The sequence below is a fragment of the Ambystoma mexicanum genome, chromosome 4q (assembly GCF_040938575.1).
Source record: "Ambystoma mexicanum isolate Mex_15411 chromosome 4q, UKY_AmexF1_1, whole genome shotgun sequence".
NCBI lineage: Eukaryota > Metazoa > Chordata > Amphibia > Caudata > Ambystomatidae > Ambystoma > Ambystoma mexicanum.
This window is the reverse complement of record NC_090928.1, coordinates 93,227,051-93,243,154: the sequence shown is the minus strand read 5'-3', so window position 1 is coordinate 93,243,154 and position 16,104 is coordinate 93,227,051.

The following is a 16,104-nucleotide window of genomic DNA, read 5'->3' as shown; positions in this document are numbered from 1 at the left end:
CGAACCTGATAGAGAGGCTCTCCCATTTTAGTTAACCCACATGTCTTGCAAGTACAGCAAACAACGATTGAATGTATTCTTTGGTTCTTCGATGGTATGCAGAATTGTAGCCCGATTGAAAGTGTTTCATGGCAAGTGCATAATAGTATAATCTACATAATGTGCAACTAAGAACATATTTTGCAATATCGGTCTCCAGTTTTTTCTGCTGACATAACACGTCTTCAACAATCCACGTGGGCCGGTTCCTTTTTTATGATCTCTCTAACTTGTTGACAAAGTTTAGGGTGAGGAAAACCAAAGGGTAACTTGCAGGTCATCATGCCCAAAAATGATGTGAACTACCAGATCTTTTAATGAACCTGTTCTATCACACTTCTGGGAGAGTGTTTTCTGGGAATCTAACCTTACACGTTTCTGCAAATATTTGAACCGAAGGATGAGTGTGATGAGTGTAAGATACAATGGTAGCAAGGATTATACGTTCAGAGGAGAAGATCTATGTGGTTGTGCATGACCAGGGCCACCTGTGATCAACTGCCCCAAAGAACCTGTTAACTCTTTAAGAGAGTGCAGCTTTTATCATGCTGTGGTCCATCAAATACTAGGCATTTAATGATTTTTTTGGAAGGATTACCCAAAGAGTGATTGTTTTGCAGCCCCTCAAAGAATATATAGAATACAAGGACTCTATGATGAATTGCAGCAGATTGAGAAACCTGGCAGACTACGCGAGCACCCTTTTGATGTACTGCAGCACACACATTGTATCAACACCCAACTTTCATTAACTATTGGTGGAAGAATGATGAAAAATGACAACCAAAATGGTATGGAATCGGAGTGTAAACCACAAGAGGCTTCATCAACACCGAGGCCCTGATTTTGATGCTTAAAATGTATTTTGGTGGTGCACCACCCCTCCTCTTCTCTCTTCTCTCTCGCCTGTCACACTTGAGGAGGTCACTAGACACGTCCGGTCTATGAAAGCCTCCTGCAAACAGGTGGATGCCTGGCCCCCCAAACCATCAAAGACAACATTAACTCTCTCGCCTGAACCTTGGCCGATCTCTACAACCTCTCCTTCGCCACTGCAGTTTTCCCCACTGTTCTTAAGCACTCCTTTGTGCACCCTCTCCTCAAAAAACCTTCTGCTGACCCTTCCATTCCGGCAAACTATCCCCCAATCTCTATCACTTTTTTCCTTGGCAAACTCCTGGAGAAGTTGGCTATTTCTCAGCTTACCCTCCACACTGAATCTGTCGATTGCTTCCATGACCACCAGTCTGGCTTAAGAGCATCCAGAGGAACAGAAACTGCTCTGCTAAACACCTGTGAAGATCTGCTCTCAAATCTTGATTCTAACTCTCCCTCTGTCCTCATTCTATTCAACCTCTCTTCTTCCTTCTATATGGTAAACTACAACATCCTGATCGCACATCTCCGTGATACCCTGGGCATCACTGATCAGGCCCTATCGTGGCTAACCTCCTTTCTCTCTGACCGCCCATCCCTGGTGGAATTGGGGTCCTTTCTCTCCCCTATCACTCTCCCTATGTGTGGTGTTCCCCAGGGATCTGTTGGTTATATTTTGGGGTTATATCTATTACTATGTGGTATTTTTATTATGGTGGTATTTGGTGGTATTTTTATAGTCCATGGCAATATATTGTGGTAAACCTGTTGGGGTAGTTTTATAGTGGTGATACTGATTTCACAATGCTGCCTGATAATTATTTTTTACCAGAGTCACTAACAACAACAAATACGGGACTTAATACACTATGAATAGATGGATGATGTCCTCCTGTGGTATCTTATGTACAATACCACACTATTCTCTTTTGGCTAAGTTTCAACAAATGTAAAGCATGCAATTGAAATACAACACATTCATTCAGCCGCGATAAGTAAAACGATTCCCTGCAGCTACTTTGCTTTGAGATATTTCTTACCATACATTTGTCTCCTTGTGCATGTCAAATCAATGTGACTGAATGCAAAAAGAAATACACTAAAACTATTACCTTTTCGAATTTGTTCTTTATCATAAACTAGAAATATGCAAGTTACACAGAATGATCCATACACCCACGTTATAAGTCACAATATGAGTAAATCTGTTTTGCAGTGGCTTTCAACACTCTATTTGTGCAAAGTAAAACTTGGCAAGAAAGATACCCTTTGAAAAAACAGCAAGACTTTGAGAAAAATAAACAGTAGTACATGCACGTTGAAATTCGAATCTCTAATGCAGCACCTAAAATGAACTGAACTATTTGAGCTAAGTTACCACTCACTCCACTCGCCCCGCAATCAACCTCATATTTACCTAAATCCGTTAGCGATATTCCCGACTAAGCTTGGTAGCAAAATCTTCCCCAGTCTTTCTGCCTGTCTCACACAGGGTCAACCCAAATAAGGATTCTCGAGACTGCTGTTTTGTGAAGATCACCAACCCAGGAGAGAGAAGGCTTGAATTTCAGCCTGAGCCCAGCAACCAGCACTTCTGCCTGCTTCGTCCATCTGTACCCGAACAGGAATGCCTACCTACTCTGTCTCAAAACACGTTTTATCAAACCCCTTAGTCAATCTAGAAAGACACCTCCCCTTGACCATCACGCGATCTGCCTCTGTGTGTTTTCCTCATTGTACTAACTGCATTGCTGAAGAGAAAAATGTAATTTATTTCTCTTCTCTAGGCTGGACAACTGCAACAGCCTCCTTCTCACCCTTCGTTCTTCTACTCTCTGTCCTCTTCAACTCATCCAGAACAGAAATGCAAAATGTATCCTTGGCCTCAAGCCCAGGGAACACATCTCTCCAGCGCTGAAATCCCTTCACTGTCTCCCAGTAGCTGCAAGAATTAATTTCAAGACCCTTTGCATTGTCCACATGCTTTCTGGGGCCTGGGCCCACTCTATCTGCAAAGCTCTCTTCCTAAATACTCTCCTTCCTGAGCCCTCTGCTCCTCTTCCACCAACTCTCTGCAGGTGAGCCACTTCTCCAAGCAGAGACTTAGGGGGAGATCTTGATCCACTGCAGGTGCCTCCCTCTGGAACAGCCTCCCTGCCTCTCTCTGTCTTGAGCCAGATCTCCTTAAGTTTGGAAACTCCTCAAGACTTTCCTCTTCTCCTCCTCCTTCTCTTTCCCTCTCCCCTTGCTCTCCCGCTCTCTCTCCTGTACCTCTGCTCCGTTTTGCTGGCTGGTTGCCTGGTGTACTTTCAGAGACTCACAGGTCCCAAGCTTTCCTCGCCAGTCTCCTGCACTTGCCTACGGGCCTTGCACTTGCCGCATCACTCCTTCACTTCGGTTACAACCCATGAGAGTGGTATTTCTCTGCACTTAACCAATGTTCTGACAGTACTGGGTGCACTTGGTCCCTATCGCCCCACCCCCCCACACACGTCCTGTTCTGAGCACCTGCATGATCTGAATGTACCATGCCTAGTAAGATCGTTTGTCTTGTCTTCCTTATGTCTTCCCCTCCCGTGCACGGTTGTGCTTTGAAACACTTGTGTATAAGCGTAAAGTAAATAAACAATCAATCAATCAATCATGAACGTAATGCAGTAAAAGTGGTGCACCACTTTTGTGCAAGTTACAATGCACCACAGTCTGACCTGGTAATAGGATGTGTCACCCCAAGCTATCCCAGGCTGCACAAGTCTGTATGCAAATGAGAATGCTGTGTTTTCATACTGACCTGCTAAAGAAAAAGACTTGTGATCCTATTCTTATGAGGTTTCGAACATTCAAAGTACAGGCGTGCCCATGTCCGGTTAGAAGGATGATTCAGAGAGATAACAATTGGAGGCCAACCAAGTGCAGAGACCCTGGAAAATAGTTTTCCTTCATACACAAAATGGAATAGGTCTGCCTATCATCAGCTTGGGAACAAAGTAATAATGAAATGCAATAATCCTTTAATCCCCTACTGGGGTGGGGCACATCATGCTCATTGAAAACATAGTCATACAAATGGCAGCTACTTCTGGTCTGCTCAGTAGTGATTTTAATTGGTCATCTTTAGTTGTGGTTTGACAGATGTTCTAAGTCATAATTGATCTCCAGAGGAAACCTCACAACAGCAGAAGACCAGCACTTAAATTCAAGAGCTATATGTCACCCACTGCAATATGTGCAAATTGCGGGGTGAAGGGCACATGGTGACGTATGGCGGGATTGGCAATGGAATCTTTGAAGAATGCCTATGAGGAGGTTCTCCGATTAGAATATAATTCTTTTCACGCGTCAGTCATGAGGCCACACTCGAGCAAGCATACACCGGCCTTTTTTCCCAGGTGAAACAAAATGTCTGCATTCCGCTATCCCATAATTGCTAACTAGGCTGGGCCCAAACCTTAATCTAAATGTGTGTTCTCTGATTACAATTCGCTTTTCGGCCTCTTCCAATCCCTTCTGTTTTAAGAATATAATCCCAGCTTTTGACCCACACCTGTACAATGTTACCATGTTTTCCTCCATTGCCCCGAACAGTCGACTCTCCAGGAGCTATGACCTTTCAACTTATTCCAATGATTGAAAAGACTGTGGGCCTGATTCATGGAACGTTTTCCTATGGGATTGCACCATTATAAAACACTTCCATGAATGTTTCTTCTGTCATGTAGGGTTCCGAATTCATCCCAAACAAAAGGCGGTGAGATTGGGTGTAGTAACGGATCGGGCTTCAGTTTATTGGATTATTTTCTATGTACTGCGTGGTTGCTGTACTTGTTCGGCCTCTTTCATCCATGTGGAAGTTGGGTTTTCACAATTCTACGGTCTGAGAACTAGTTGGAATATTCAGTTACTACAATGAACATGCTGTGACATCATATGGGATTGCAGTTGTACTGCAACAGAGGTCATCGCTTTATAGGGCATCACATAAAAACTCAATTCTAAGTACTTTTGATACACATTGGCATTTATACACTTACCACAAAATCCCACTGAAATGTACGTGCATGCCTTAAAATGTAAAAGAATGTGGGAAATTAACACATTTCCCTGAAGTAGTAATTCAGACAAATGCAATACAAGTATCAAAAAATTTAACATATTCCGCTTTGCATGCTTTGGAGGAACACACCCAAAAGAGGAGGCCCCATCTTGTCAATATCCCAAATTACTGTGAAAATGTGTTTCTGTTTGGAGAGCAGTGTCAGCCGCTTACATTGAGAAGGGGGTGGATGGCATGCCCCCCCATCCAGGGCCCCCAGGAGTGTGCAGAGAAGATTTTTCACATTTCACACAACTTGGGTTCTCTCTGTGCAGCCCGGCGGCAAATCAATGTTGCAGTCTTGCAGAGGGGCAGATTAATTATTTATTTTAAATAAATAAATAATGAACCTGACGCTCTGCATTTTTTAGTGTCTGGACCTGCCACCCTTACACAGAGGGGCGTGCCCCCTTTTACAAGCTTTTCCCTAACTGTAAAGTGAGTGGAGTTCGTAGCTCCTTGCACTCTACCATAAACATCACAATCCAGGAGGCTGGCAGGGCGCTAGATGGATGGCCCCACCAGTATTATAATCTGTGTGCAAATAGCGCACCAGGATCTGACGTAGGCTAGCAACAGGTAATGAAGAATGCCATTGACTGTTTGCCAGCCAATGACATTCATGACTGTGGGTGGAGTCGGGGTCATGGGCACACGCATGCGTGTGCCTTCCAAGTTCTCTCACTTCGTGACCAGTTATGGTTGACTGCAGGACTCAGAGCTAGCTACCCAGAGAATAGCAGGCCCACATTACATGCGGCACACACCTCGGCCTAACCCGGTAAGTACAGTAGTCTACTACTACTTATTACTTTTTGTGCCGGCACAGTGTTTCCGGACCATCGTGGAGCCTTGCAGCCTTGCACAGGGGATGCAGAGCCTAGCATAGCCCAGTTGTCGTCAACAGCAACTACTAACACGGCAGACAAAGAACCGAGTGGGGAATAAATGAGACATGATGGGAGTGCAGACTTTGGATCAGATTTTGGCCTGCTCAGCGTGAGGGACTCAGGAGCAGGGCTCAAGTCGAGGGTACACACGGGGGGACGGAGTCCACCCACTTTATTTAGAGGGTGGACTCAGTCCCCCCAGCTAAAATGAGAAACATTGAATGACCTCTTTGAATTTATAAATTAAAGATGACCTAGGGGATCAAACCGCAATCGTCAGGTTTCTAGGCACGGACACTTCACCACTGCAGTATATAACCTGATGAAAAAAAATAATAAACAACTAAAGGTGAAATGCCGCATTTCGGTACTGCAAGTCCCAGGGAAAACATTTGTATTGGTTCTTGGAGTTTAAAACATGCACACCTTTTAACGTTTTTAAAGACACTATTAGAGGAAAATATCCTCTCTTGGTTTTGTGTGTGTGTTGATTTTATGGAAGGTAAATGCCATTCGTCCTGTGCAATTTGGGTGGTTATGCAAAGCCAATTTAATGAAATTTGCAAATTTCAAGTTGGTATGCTAATGTCTGTCGATGTCGCATTCCATTGCGTTTGTTGATGAGTGCTCCCACTTTCAATTTTAGGACTTGACCCCTGCTCATGAGCTCCGTGCTGTCGGAGCTGTTTTGGTTCGGGCGCAACAAGAGCACTGGGGCAGATGCTGCTCGTGGCAAACCTGCTGGCAATGATGATCTGGCGTGGGTGGCTACGTTCATTTGGAGCTTCTCGGGGTGATATTCTCCGAAGTGACGGAACCTGACATGGATATGAGGCAGGAGCACAGGGGAGAGTTCCATGCCTGACTGAGCTGAGGGCTCTGGCTGTGTTCCATCCAGCTCAGAGCAGGGATAAGAAATGAGACATTGTGAGAGGTCGGTTGCTGCATGCGCACGGGGCAGGGTGCCGTTTTCCTTTCCTTGGTTCAGAGGATGTCACAAGATGTGGGTTCAGAGGATGTCACAAGGTGTGACGGTGGCCCGTTGTCCACAAGAGCTCTGAAAATCGTCATTAGCAGTGAGGCGTTTGGATTACTATGAAACCGGCATGGAGTGTGGTGGGCATTTTGGGTATTTTGTGTTCAGAATTGGGTTTTGGCGTTTGCAGTTATGGAGAGTCCGGGCCTAGCTGTGTAGCACAGAGAACAATGGCGCGTGCCCTGGAGGTACTGCTGCGGCGCCAACTGACTTGGGCGTGCTGGTTTAAGCATGTTATGATGATTGTAATTTGTAGTGTTACAAGGGCGGCATAGTACTGTGTTGGGCTATGAATGCCTTGAGCTTCCAGCATTGTTGTGTATTTGGAAATTGTATTCAGCCCAGATGGCGGTGTTGTGAGGCCTGTGTGGATGCAAAAGTTGTCTGGAGAGGTGCATGGTATCAGTGCCTAGAATACACATTCGGGGTATTGCTTTTATATTTTACTGGAAATCAATGAGTGCAAGAGTCGACTCGTACGTACCCTACGACAGAGAGTGACTTACTTGCTCTCGCCTGCAGGGTGCGTGATGATACGATGGAGGTGTGTCTAGGAGTGCTCACCTGACCGACAAGCCAAGCACATTGGCTGGATGTTGGGAGCATGCATCTGTAAAACAGAGCAACAGACAGTGCATGCAATTAAAATGGCACATCAAGCATGGCAATGAATGGCGGATGCTGGAAAGAATATTGTGTGAAGCAATCTGATCTTGAAGGGTATCGCAGACCAGAGACAGTCGCCGATGGGGGCAGGCCTGGCTCTGGGAAGGTTGTTTTACGCTAATAAATGTTAATGTGCGTTCCAGTGGTATTTCTTTATTTAGTGAACGGCGGGACGGAAGGGAGTGTGCAGGCTTTTCTCAGGGCTGCTTTAACCCCGGGGGCGCAAACTGGTGTGACTTGGCGCAGGATATGGTATCTGCTGAGCCATGTGGCATAGGCTTTTCAGAAGGAAAAGCCCCGTTTTCAAAATGTTTTTGCACAGGAGGAAGATTAATGTGGCAGTGCGCGCGCCGGATATGCTTGTATCTTCCGCGATCTTTGTTTTTTGGAGTATGGCGTGGGGCACCATGGCGAGGTGTCAGGAAGTTACATTGGAAAGTAGAAGGATGTTTTGAGTTAAAGGGGCCTTTCGCAGCGGTACATGTCATTAATAGATGAAAGATGCCTAACATGTGCAATGGAGTATTTAAACTGTGTTAGCGGAAGCACGGGGTTTAAAAGGGTAATATGGGAAGGGCTTTACATTCCTTTGGCACGTCATGGACGGTCATTAATACATGGTTAACAGCTAATAGAAAGAATACGTACATTGGTGTTGTTATTAAGCGCATTGTTTCAAGACTGTTGAACCGCGGATAGGCTGCTCTGGTTTATATAAATGTAAGGTGCATGTTGTCTGTTGCCATACCGAGGGGGGCACGAGTATAGCAGTAGGCAGCACATTACAGCATGCAGGGAATTGGTTCCTGGGCTGCTCGTAGAGGGATAAGTACGCTGATTAATACTCAGCAGCGTGAGTGCACGGGGACTTAGTGCGGTGGCAGGGGTTTATGAGGAATTGACGGTTGCCTTTGGAGTTTATTTTTGAGTAAGTTCCCTCTGCATGGCTCTGAAAAAGGGGTACCACCCAAAGTGGACTGGTGTTCACTGGGTGTGGTAAAATAAGTTGCGTGGGCGCATATTGCTCCTTTGATTGCCGTGAGTCCATGGGTTGGGCCCCTTGAGCTGCACCGCCGGTGGCGGGCTGAGGGTGACAGTACGACACCAAGGGGCTAAAACAAGCATTGTGGGCTCCGCTGATCCTGTTTAAGGTTGGGTCATTTCAAATCTGGTTTCAGTAGATTTTCACCATTGTTGGGATTGGAGGTGATTGGAGGATTGTAGTAGGACACTGTAGGCTAGGCAGCCAGGTCGAAGGGTAAGCTGGTATGACACGGGGTATGATAAATGAGCACCACACACCGTGGGTAATAATAAGCAGCGCTCAGATACCCGAGGGTACGCAGCGCTATATAAAGGCTAAATCATGGACAGCACAGCAGCTCTGACATTAGCATAGCCCGAGGCCTTGTTCCAGGCCTAGCAACACCCCTGCTGCCGGCGCCGTTAAAAGGAGCCCGCGGTGGCGAATGGCTAGTCGCCCCTCTGGTTTGAATACTAAGAAAGGGGGTTCTAGGCTAAAGAAAGGGGGGTTGTTTGACGCTAGGAGGAGGCAGATTGTGCATCTAGAAATTCTCCTTACTCAGCAATAATGTGCGGTATCAAATGTGTTCATGTACAGATACAGGTTGAAGATGCCAGAAAGGGAGAAGATCACTAGGCAAGCAGGTCAGTGTACAGGGGTGGAATGGTAAAGTTGACCGGGTAGAAAACTGTTAAACTTGGTTTTACTGGACACCTTCAGTGGAGTAAGCGTCGCTGTGTAAGCAGCTAATCCCCCACCAGTGGGCCACAGTAGCTGCCGCCTAAAATGAACAATTGGCATCGTATATGCAAGGGGGAGCTGCACCCAGTTAGTGGGCAGCCTGGCATAACCGGCTAAGGGCGACACCAGCACCTGACTTAGCGGTACACCCAATGTGAACATTGTGAAGACCATGGAGGTGGTTGATGCTCCAAAAGGCGGCTACGCATGGTTTGTGCAGAATTCAACCAGGGTAGCTGGTTCAAACTCTGAAATGCACAAGTGGCAGCTCAGGTCATTGTAATGGGTGCCACTGGTACCAGGTCTTATGGGAAGAAATGGGGTGTAAGAATGGTGCGCCAATTTTGCTGTAAAGTCAGACAACTATGGGGAAGGGTCTGTTTCAGATGGGGCCAGCCCGGTATAATTGCACTGGGGGATCAAGGTCCATTTCAGGGTAACGGGGTAAAGAAAATTCCCTGCCTCAATTAGGTTCTGGGTACCTCACCCTTTTGCCCCAAAGGTCCAGTTCACAGCGGTTCAAGTTACTGCCAGGGTTAGGTTCTACTAATCAAGTGGGGGACTAAGCAACAAACAATGGGAGGTGGACATCGACAGTAATGAACAGGTCAAGGGCTAATAGTGTTGGGAAACACCGAAAGGCGGGAATTTGAACTCCGAGCGCGAAGGGTTTCGCACTTCTCGGACCGGCGCCCCTTGGGAGCCTAACGGCAGGGGCATCTTGGTGGTAACAACAAAGGCCCAGCTTCCCCCCAAAAAAATGGAACGGCGCTCTCCCCGCCCGCGGACACCTGTAAGGGCAGGGTAGGCCCAGGCTCAAAAGGTGGGAGTGTGGAGCCTACTGCACACTTGGTGCAAACAAATAGGGGGAAGCAGGCTAAACACCTTCTGGGGCGAGCAGAGGTGCCCCGGAGCAGGCCCGTCCTGGTTAGCCCCAGAGTAGAATCCAGCACAAAACTCTGGGAAAAGCAAAAAAGAGGAAAGGCGGCACAAGACCGCGGATTCTAGTGGGGCGAGAGGGCTGGGTAAGGGGATGTAAGGCAAAGATGGTGCCTGAAATTCTAAACAAGAAACAAACACGGCGCACCCCCCCCAGCATGGGAACTCCTGCAAGGACAGGCAGAGCAAAGATTAAGTTGGCTGGGGTGCTTTAGCCAACTAAAAATGGTGAGGAACCTATTGCAGGTGCAGTAGGACGAACAAGTTGGAAAGGTGGCTGGGGCAGAAGTGTCCCAGAGCAGGCACACCCGGGTGCCGCCGTGGTGGAGGCGGACCATGATGGTAAGGTGGCAGGGACAGAAGGGTCCCCGGGCAGGCTCACTTTGGTTAAGGCGGAACAGGTTGGAAAGGGACAGAGACAAAGTGTCCCGGAGCAGGCCCGTCCTGGTTAAGGCGGAGCAGGATGGAAAGGGGACAGAGGCAGAGTGTCCCGTACCAGGCCCGCCCAGGTTGAGGCGGAGCAAGATGGAAAGTGGACAGAGGCAGAGTGTCCCGGAGCAGGCCCGCCCTGGTTAAGGCGGAGCAGGATGGAAAGGGGACAGAGGAAAAAGGGTCCCAGAGCAGGCACGCCCTGGTGAGGTGGAGCAAGAGGGAAAGGGGGCAAGGGCAGAAGTACGGAAATGGCACTGGCCAAAATTGGGGAGAAATAGGGGTGTTTGGTACACATTCTTTAAGGATAGGGGCTGCTACATCAGCGGCGGCAATGGGAATGAGTGAGGCTACAATCAAGCAGATAGGCAGATGGAAATCAGGCTGCTTTAAGAGGTACAGTAGGCCGGAAAAAATGTAAGGGTGACAGGCCTTCTTCTTTCTCCCTCTCTGTAGCACCTGCTCGGAAGAAGAAGGTAGCCGTATGGGTGGTAGGACACTCCTTCGTATCCAGGGCAGGGTCGAGCTGGTCAGTGGAACATGAAGCTCTGACAGCGGTGAGTTTAGGATCAGGTGGCACGGGGTGCCTGGCATGAAGTGGGCGCTATTACAGGGTAAAGTGCGCAAGCTCTTGGCCAGCAGAGGGAAGCCCGACATCTTGATCGTTCACCTGGGTGGCAATGATTTAACAAGTTTAGAGAGAGGGGCTCTCCTGCGGGAAATTAGGTACTCTTTACAGGAGCTGGCAGGACAGCTAGGTGAAACGGAAATAATATGGTCAGAAATCATTCCAAGAAAGGAAGGGAGGGGTGCTGACAGCCACGCCGCAGTAGAGAAGTCCAGGCGAAAACTGAATTGCGCAATGGCTAAATTCTGCAAGGGCAGGGGTTTAGGTCAGATTAGACACAGGCTCATTAACCTAAAAACTCCAGGGTATTTTTCAAATGACGGGGTGCACCTATCATCTTTGGGTATGGACTTATTTTCTGGGACATCCGCACGAAGATCTTAGAAATGTGAGGAAGGAGCAAAGGGGGGAGCCACGGTGGGCGGAAACCCACACGTGGCGTGGCGGTGTTTGGCCAGACAAACACAGGAGACAGACTCCGGAAGAGCCAGGAGAATGCAGGAAGGGTCTTCGCTCTTCCCAGACCCAAAGCCCCTTGGGAGCCTAAGCGGCAGGGGCGGCGGGGAAGGACAATTACGGCTCAGCTTCCCCCAAAGAAACGGCACTCTCCCCGCCCAGGAGCACCTGCAAGGGCAGGCAGGCTCGGATACTACCAAGGCTGGGAGAGTTGGGCCTACTAATGGACTCTTGGGAAAGGAAAAGGGGGAAGCAAGTTCTTGGGACACGGAGTAGTCGCCGCACCTGGCAGACAAAGTTTTCCACTGATATGTACAGTTTGGTTTTATGATTGTGGAATAAATTCTGCGGCCTTCTTATGCCAACAAACAAACAAGTCTCATTCTGCACTTTCTGGGGGGGAAAGGGCAATGAGTTATGATTATATGTTGGTTGTCATATGGACGGATGCCGGGGTTATGGAAAAGCGCAGACGAGGCAACTCGTACAGCGGCGTTCCAGCTAAACTCTGAAGTGAGGCTTGTGCCGGCACAGTGCCTGCATCTACAAAACAAAAGTGCCATGTGGCTTCCAGTTTACTGCCGAGCGAAAATCATCCTGTTAATATGAGAGGTGGGTCAGGGCTGGGCCCCCTGCCAAGGGGTGTCCAGCGAGCGGCCACCTTTGGCGTTGCGGCTTGTTACCCGGCCTAATGAATGGGGGCAGTGGGGCACAGTGAGTGTGCTGACCTTACCACACAACATGTCAGTGCTGCGTGGGTTGACCGACACTCTGGTGTAGGGGGTTCTATTCATAGGCCTGTAATTAAAGGATGCTGTTAAACATGGTTGAGATGGGATCACTCGGACAAACCCAAAGGCCTCGTTTTTGTTCCATGTCATTTCATCTCCTGCCTGTTCATCCCCAGGCTTTTTAACGTGCACATTCCATCGAATGAGCTCATGTTTTTTTTTTTTTGGGGGGGGTTGGTTACCCCCCCAAACCCTCCTCCCATAGTTATTTTTTGCTATTGCCACCCGCCCAACCCCTTATCTGCCCTTTCCCACCCCCCCTAAAAAATGTGATGAGCACATTCGTGGGAATGTGCACGTTAAAAAACCTGGGGATGAACAGGCAGGCGATGAAAGGACGTTGTACCCTCGTTTGACGGGGCAAAAATGAAATACACCTCTTTTCAGAGCATAAATACTCTGACTCATTTCAGACCGGCGGATGCTACAGCCTTCAATCCACCCACCCCTCTCCCTCCCACCCTCCAAACAGACGCACACCGTCACCCATATCTAGTGGTCCATGCCTTGAGTTGGGTAACAGGACCCTCATTTTCAATCGGTAACCCTACCTGTCCCCGAACCCCTTCCCAGGTGAGTTTGACGTATTTGCCTTTCACATTCACATAACTCATGCGCTCTCCAAAATGCTTAACGGTATTACATACCGGCTACTCTCAATACCAGCTGCTGTAAAATACCCCATCAAACTTGAACACGTAGGAATAATGTACCACCATGTAAAACCTAATGCTTTTTATGTCATATTTCTATGGGTTTGGACAGTAAATTGCAAATTTTGGAAGCAATATTTCAAACCCCCCGCGCCCCGCCCCCCGCACCGGCCTTGATGCGGGTGGGGCTCTCTTGCTGTGCTCGCTCGCTCCCAAATTTGCAAGGAAAAATGTACGCCTCACCACCTTTCAAAGTCACCAGCCACCACTGTTTGAGAGATAGGTAGGTTTCATAAAGATCAGTATGTTACTTTTATTGTCACAATTCTTTGAGGGATAAGAGTCAGTACATATTCGCCCACAAATTTTGCAATAGTCCAGAGGAAATCAGCTGTGTTTTAGTTAGAATTAGGAACGCCTGACTCGCTAGTTCATATTCTCTAAAGTTTGGAGTGCCGTCCTCTTTCTCTTTCATTCGCTCGCTCTCTAGCTCGTGTGCGCGCTCTCCTCCAAGCCTTAAGAGGGTCATCCATCATTGTCCTCATCAGGAGGCGTTGAAAGTGAGCCAATGTTTGTGCAGGACATTCCATTCTTCGCTGGATTTTTCGCGAATCACATAGCTCGTATTCAGTTATCTATCCCGGAGGACCCACTTTTCTCAACCTGGCAACCGTGTATTATGGATAGTCTAAGTATGTACGAGAGCGCTGCCTAACAGTGAGATATCACAGTCACTCTAGCTGCAGACAATGCATTTCCCGCCCTTCCATCAGGATGATAAGACCTAAGTCAACCTCGGTGCTGAGGGAGTGAGGTACGAGAGTACCCACCTACGCGTCGACGTTATCTTTGTCAGTGTTTTATAGAAAAGTACGTTTCAATTAAATTAATACAACACACAATCACACAATAAAACTAAACACTGCCAAAAAGCCAACAATATGTATACAAAATGGCCGTAATTACGCAGACCCTGTATTTCTAAAATGGCGTTTTTCTTATAGGTGGGGGAATTCACTGTCTTGCATTTGTGCGTGCAATAGAAGTGTCTGGGCTTTGGGCTATGTCTGCTTGTTTATGATGCACCCCTTGCTCGTTTACAAGAACACATTGCCCCAAAGATATTATCACCATCTGCGTACCTGCACATCAGTTATCTTTCACCAACCCCACATTTGGTGAAGTCCGATTGGCACACTGCTTAGACAAGAATATAGTTGCCAATTCTGAGCCAATTGGAAGACAACCCGTGTGTGATAACGTAAAAAACCCAACATGAGCGGAATTTAATGGTTCTTTTTTCCCTTTTTAATTGTGACATCATCAGAAGGGGCTTCAAGGAGTCAGCCCTAATAACCCGGGCAGTGTTATACAGGCACTGAATGATCAAACTGGTCACTGCCACTCCACAACGGTGGCACATAGGACTCCTGAACATGAACATGAAGAAAAAAGTATTTATTGCAGTATATTGTTTAGAAGGCCAGTGAGAGATCAAAAGCAATTCTAAACATCTAAATTCAGGCCTAGACTATTTTTTAAATTTTCCTTGTCCTGGTTTACATGCCTTTTTCATGATGAGGCCTCATAAGTGACACAAACAATGAAGGTGCCCCTTAATTCCAGAGAGACCTCTCATGGCCCAAAAGAAACCCAAAATCAACGCATCAGAGTGGTTTAGCTTACAGGACATGGACCAGCAAGTGAGTCAGGACCACCAAATGCACTGCAGACCTTTGGTTACCCTTTAGAGCTCCATATTCCATAGGGAGGCTAATAAAAGGCCAATTTTTATGGTTTGTGCTTGGCTAGCAGTAGATACAAGTCTGATCCATAAGGGGAGACAGCAGGAAAGCTTGTGTTGTGGTGCGCAGCGGGGTTGACTTACCTGGGCATGGGTGGCATCTCTATCCGTGGTGGCGACTCCATCTGGGACACCCAGAACTCAGCAGCAGTGTAGCATTGCCGCCGGTGGCTTGAGGAATCAACCATCTGCACGGGGAGTATGCGCTCGCCTGGGCTTTTATGATTTTTTGGAAACGAAAATGAATGGCGGGAGATCTACCTCCAAAAATATATGAGGGCATTCCATACACATTTTCCCTGCTCACCGCATGACAAACACATAGTCACGTGTACTCTGGGAGGACACAGCCAACAGGCGCCGTCCTCCCCTGTCATGTCCAGCTGGAATGTGACAGCCACGGGTACATCAAAGCATCTAAAGAAGTGGAAGGCGACACCTTCCTCCGGCCATGGGCAGCCTAATTAAAATATCAAATGCTCCATAGATCTGCCTTACTATTGTCTCAACTGCTGGTGGCAATGCATACTGATGAGAGTTAATTGAGGCAAGCCTGCGGAAGGAGCTTCTTCACAGAACAAACAAAAAGGAGGCAGGACTAACACCTCTTGAATATGCAATGTTTCAACTTGAAGCTAGTTCCGACCCCTCTGTGTGAAGGATAATGAATGACATGTCTGGGTCCACTATTTACCATAGACAACCCCTGCAGAGCAGACCCCTTTCAGAGGGAGAAGTATGTGATTTAAGAGAGACAGGAAGTCTGCTCACGTCACAAATCTCAAGGGAGATCTGTGCTTTGATCAAGAGTCACAGAGGGCTCAGTTAACCAGAGAGACACTTTGATCTACAACAGACAGGAAGATGGGTGGGACTTAGGAGTACATGGTGTCACCCCTTAACTTTCCTGTTGCAAAGCACTCTGGTCTTGACCTCACGCATAGCAGAATTGGTGTGGACCCCGGATTCGTTACTTAAGGTAGGCTTAGCCTGCTCCAATCACTGGGGCCCATTTGGCTTTACAAGAGGGCTGAGCCAC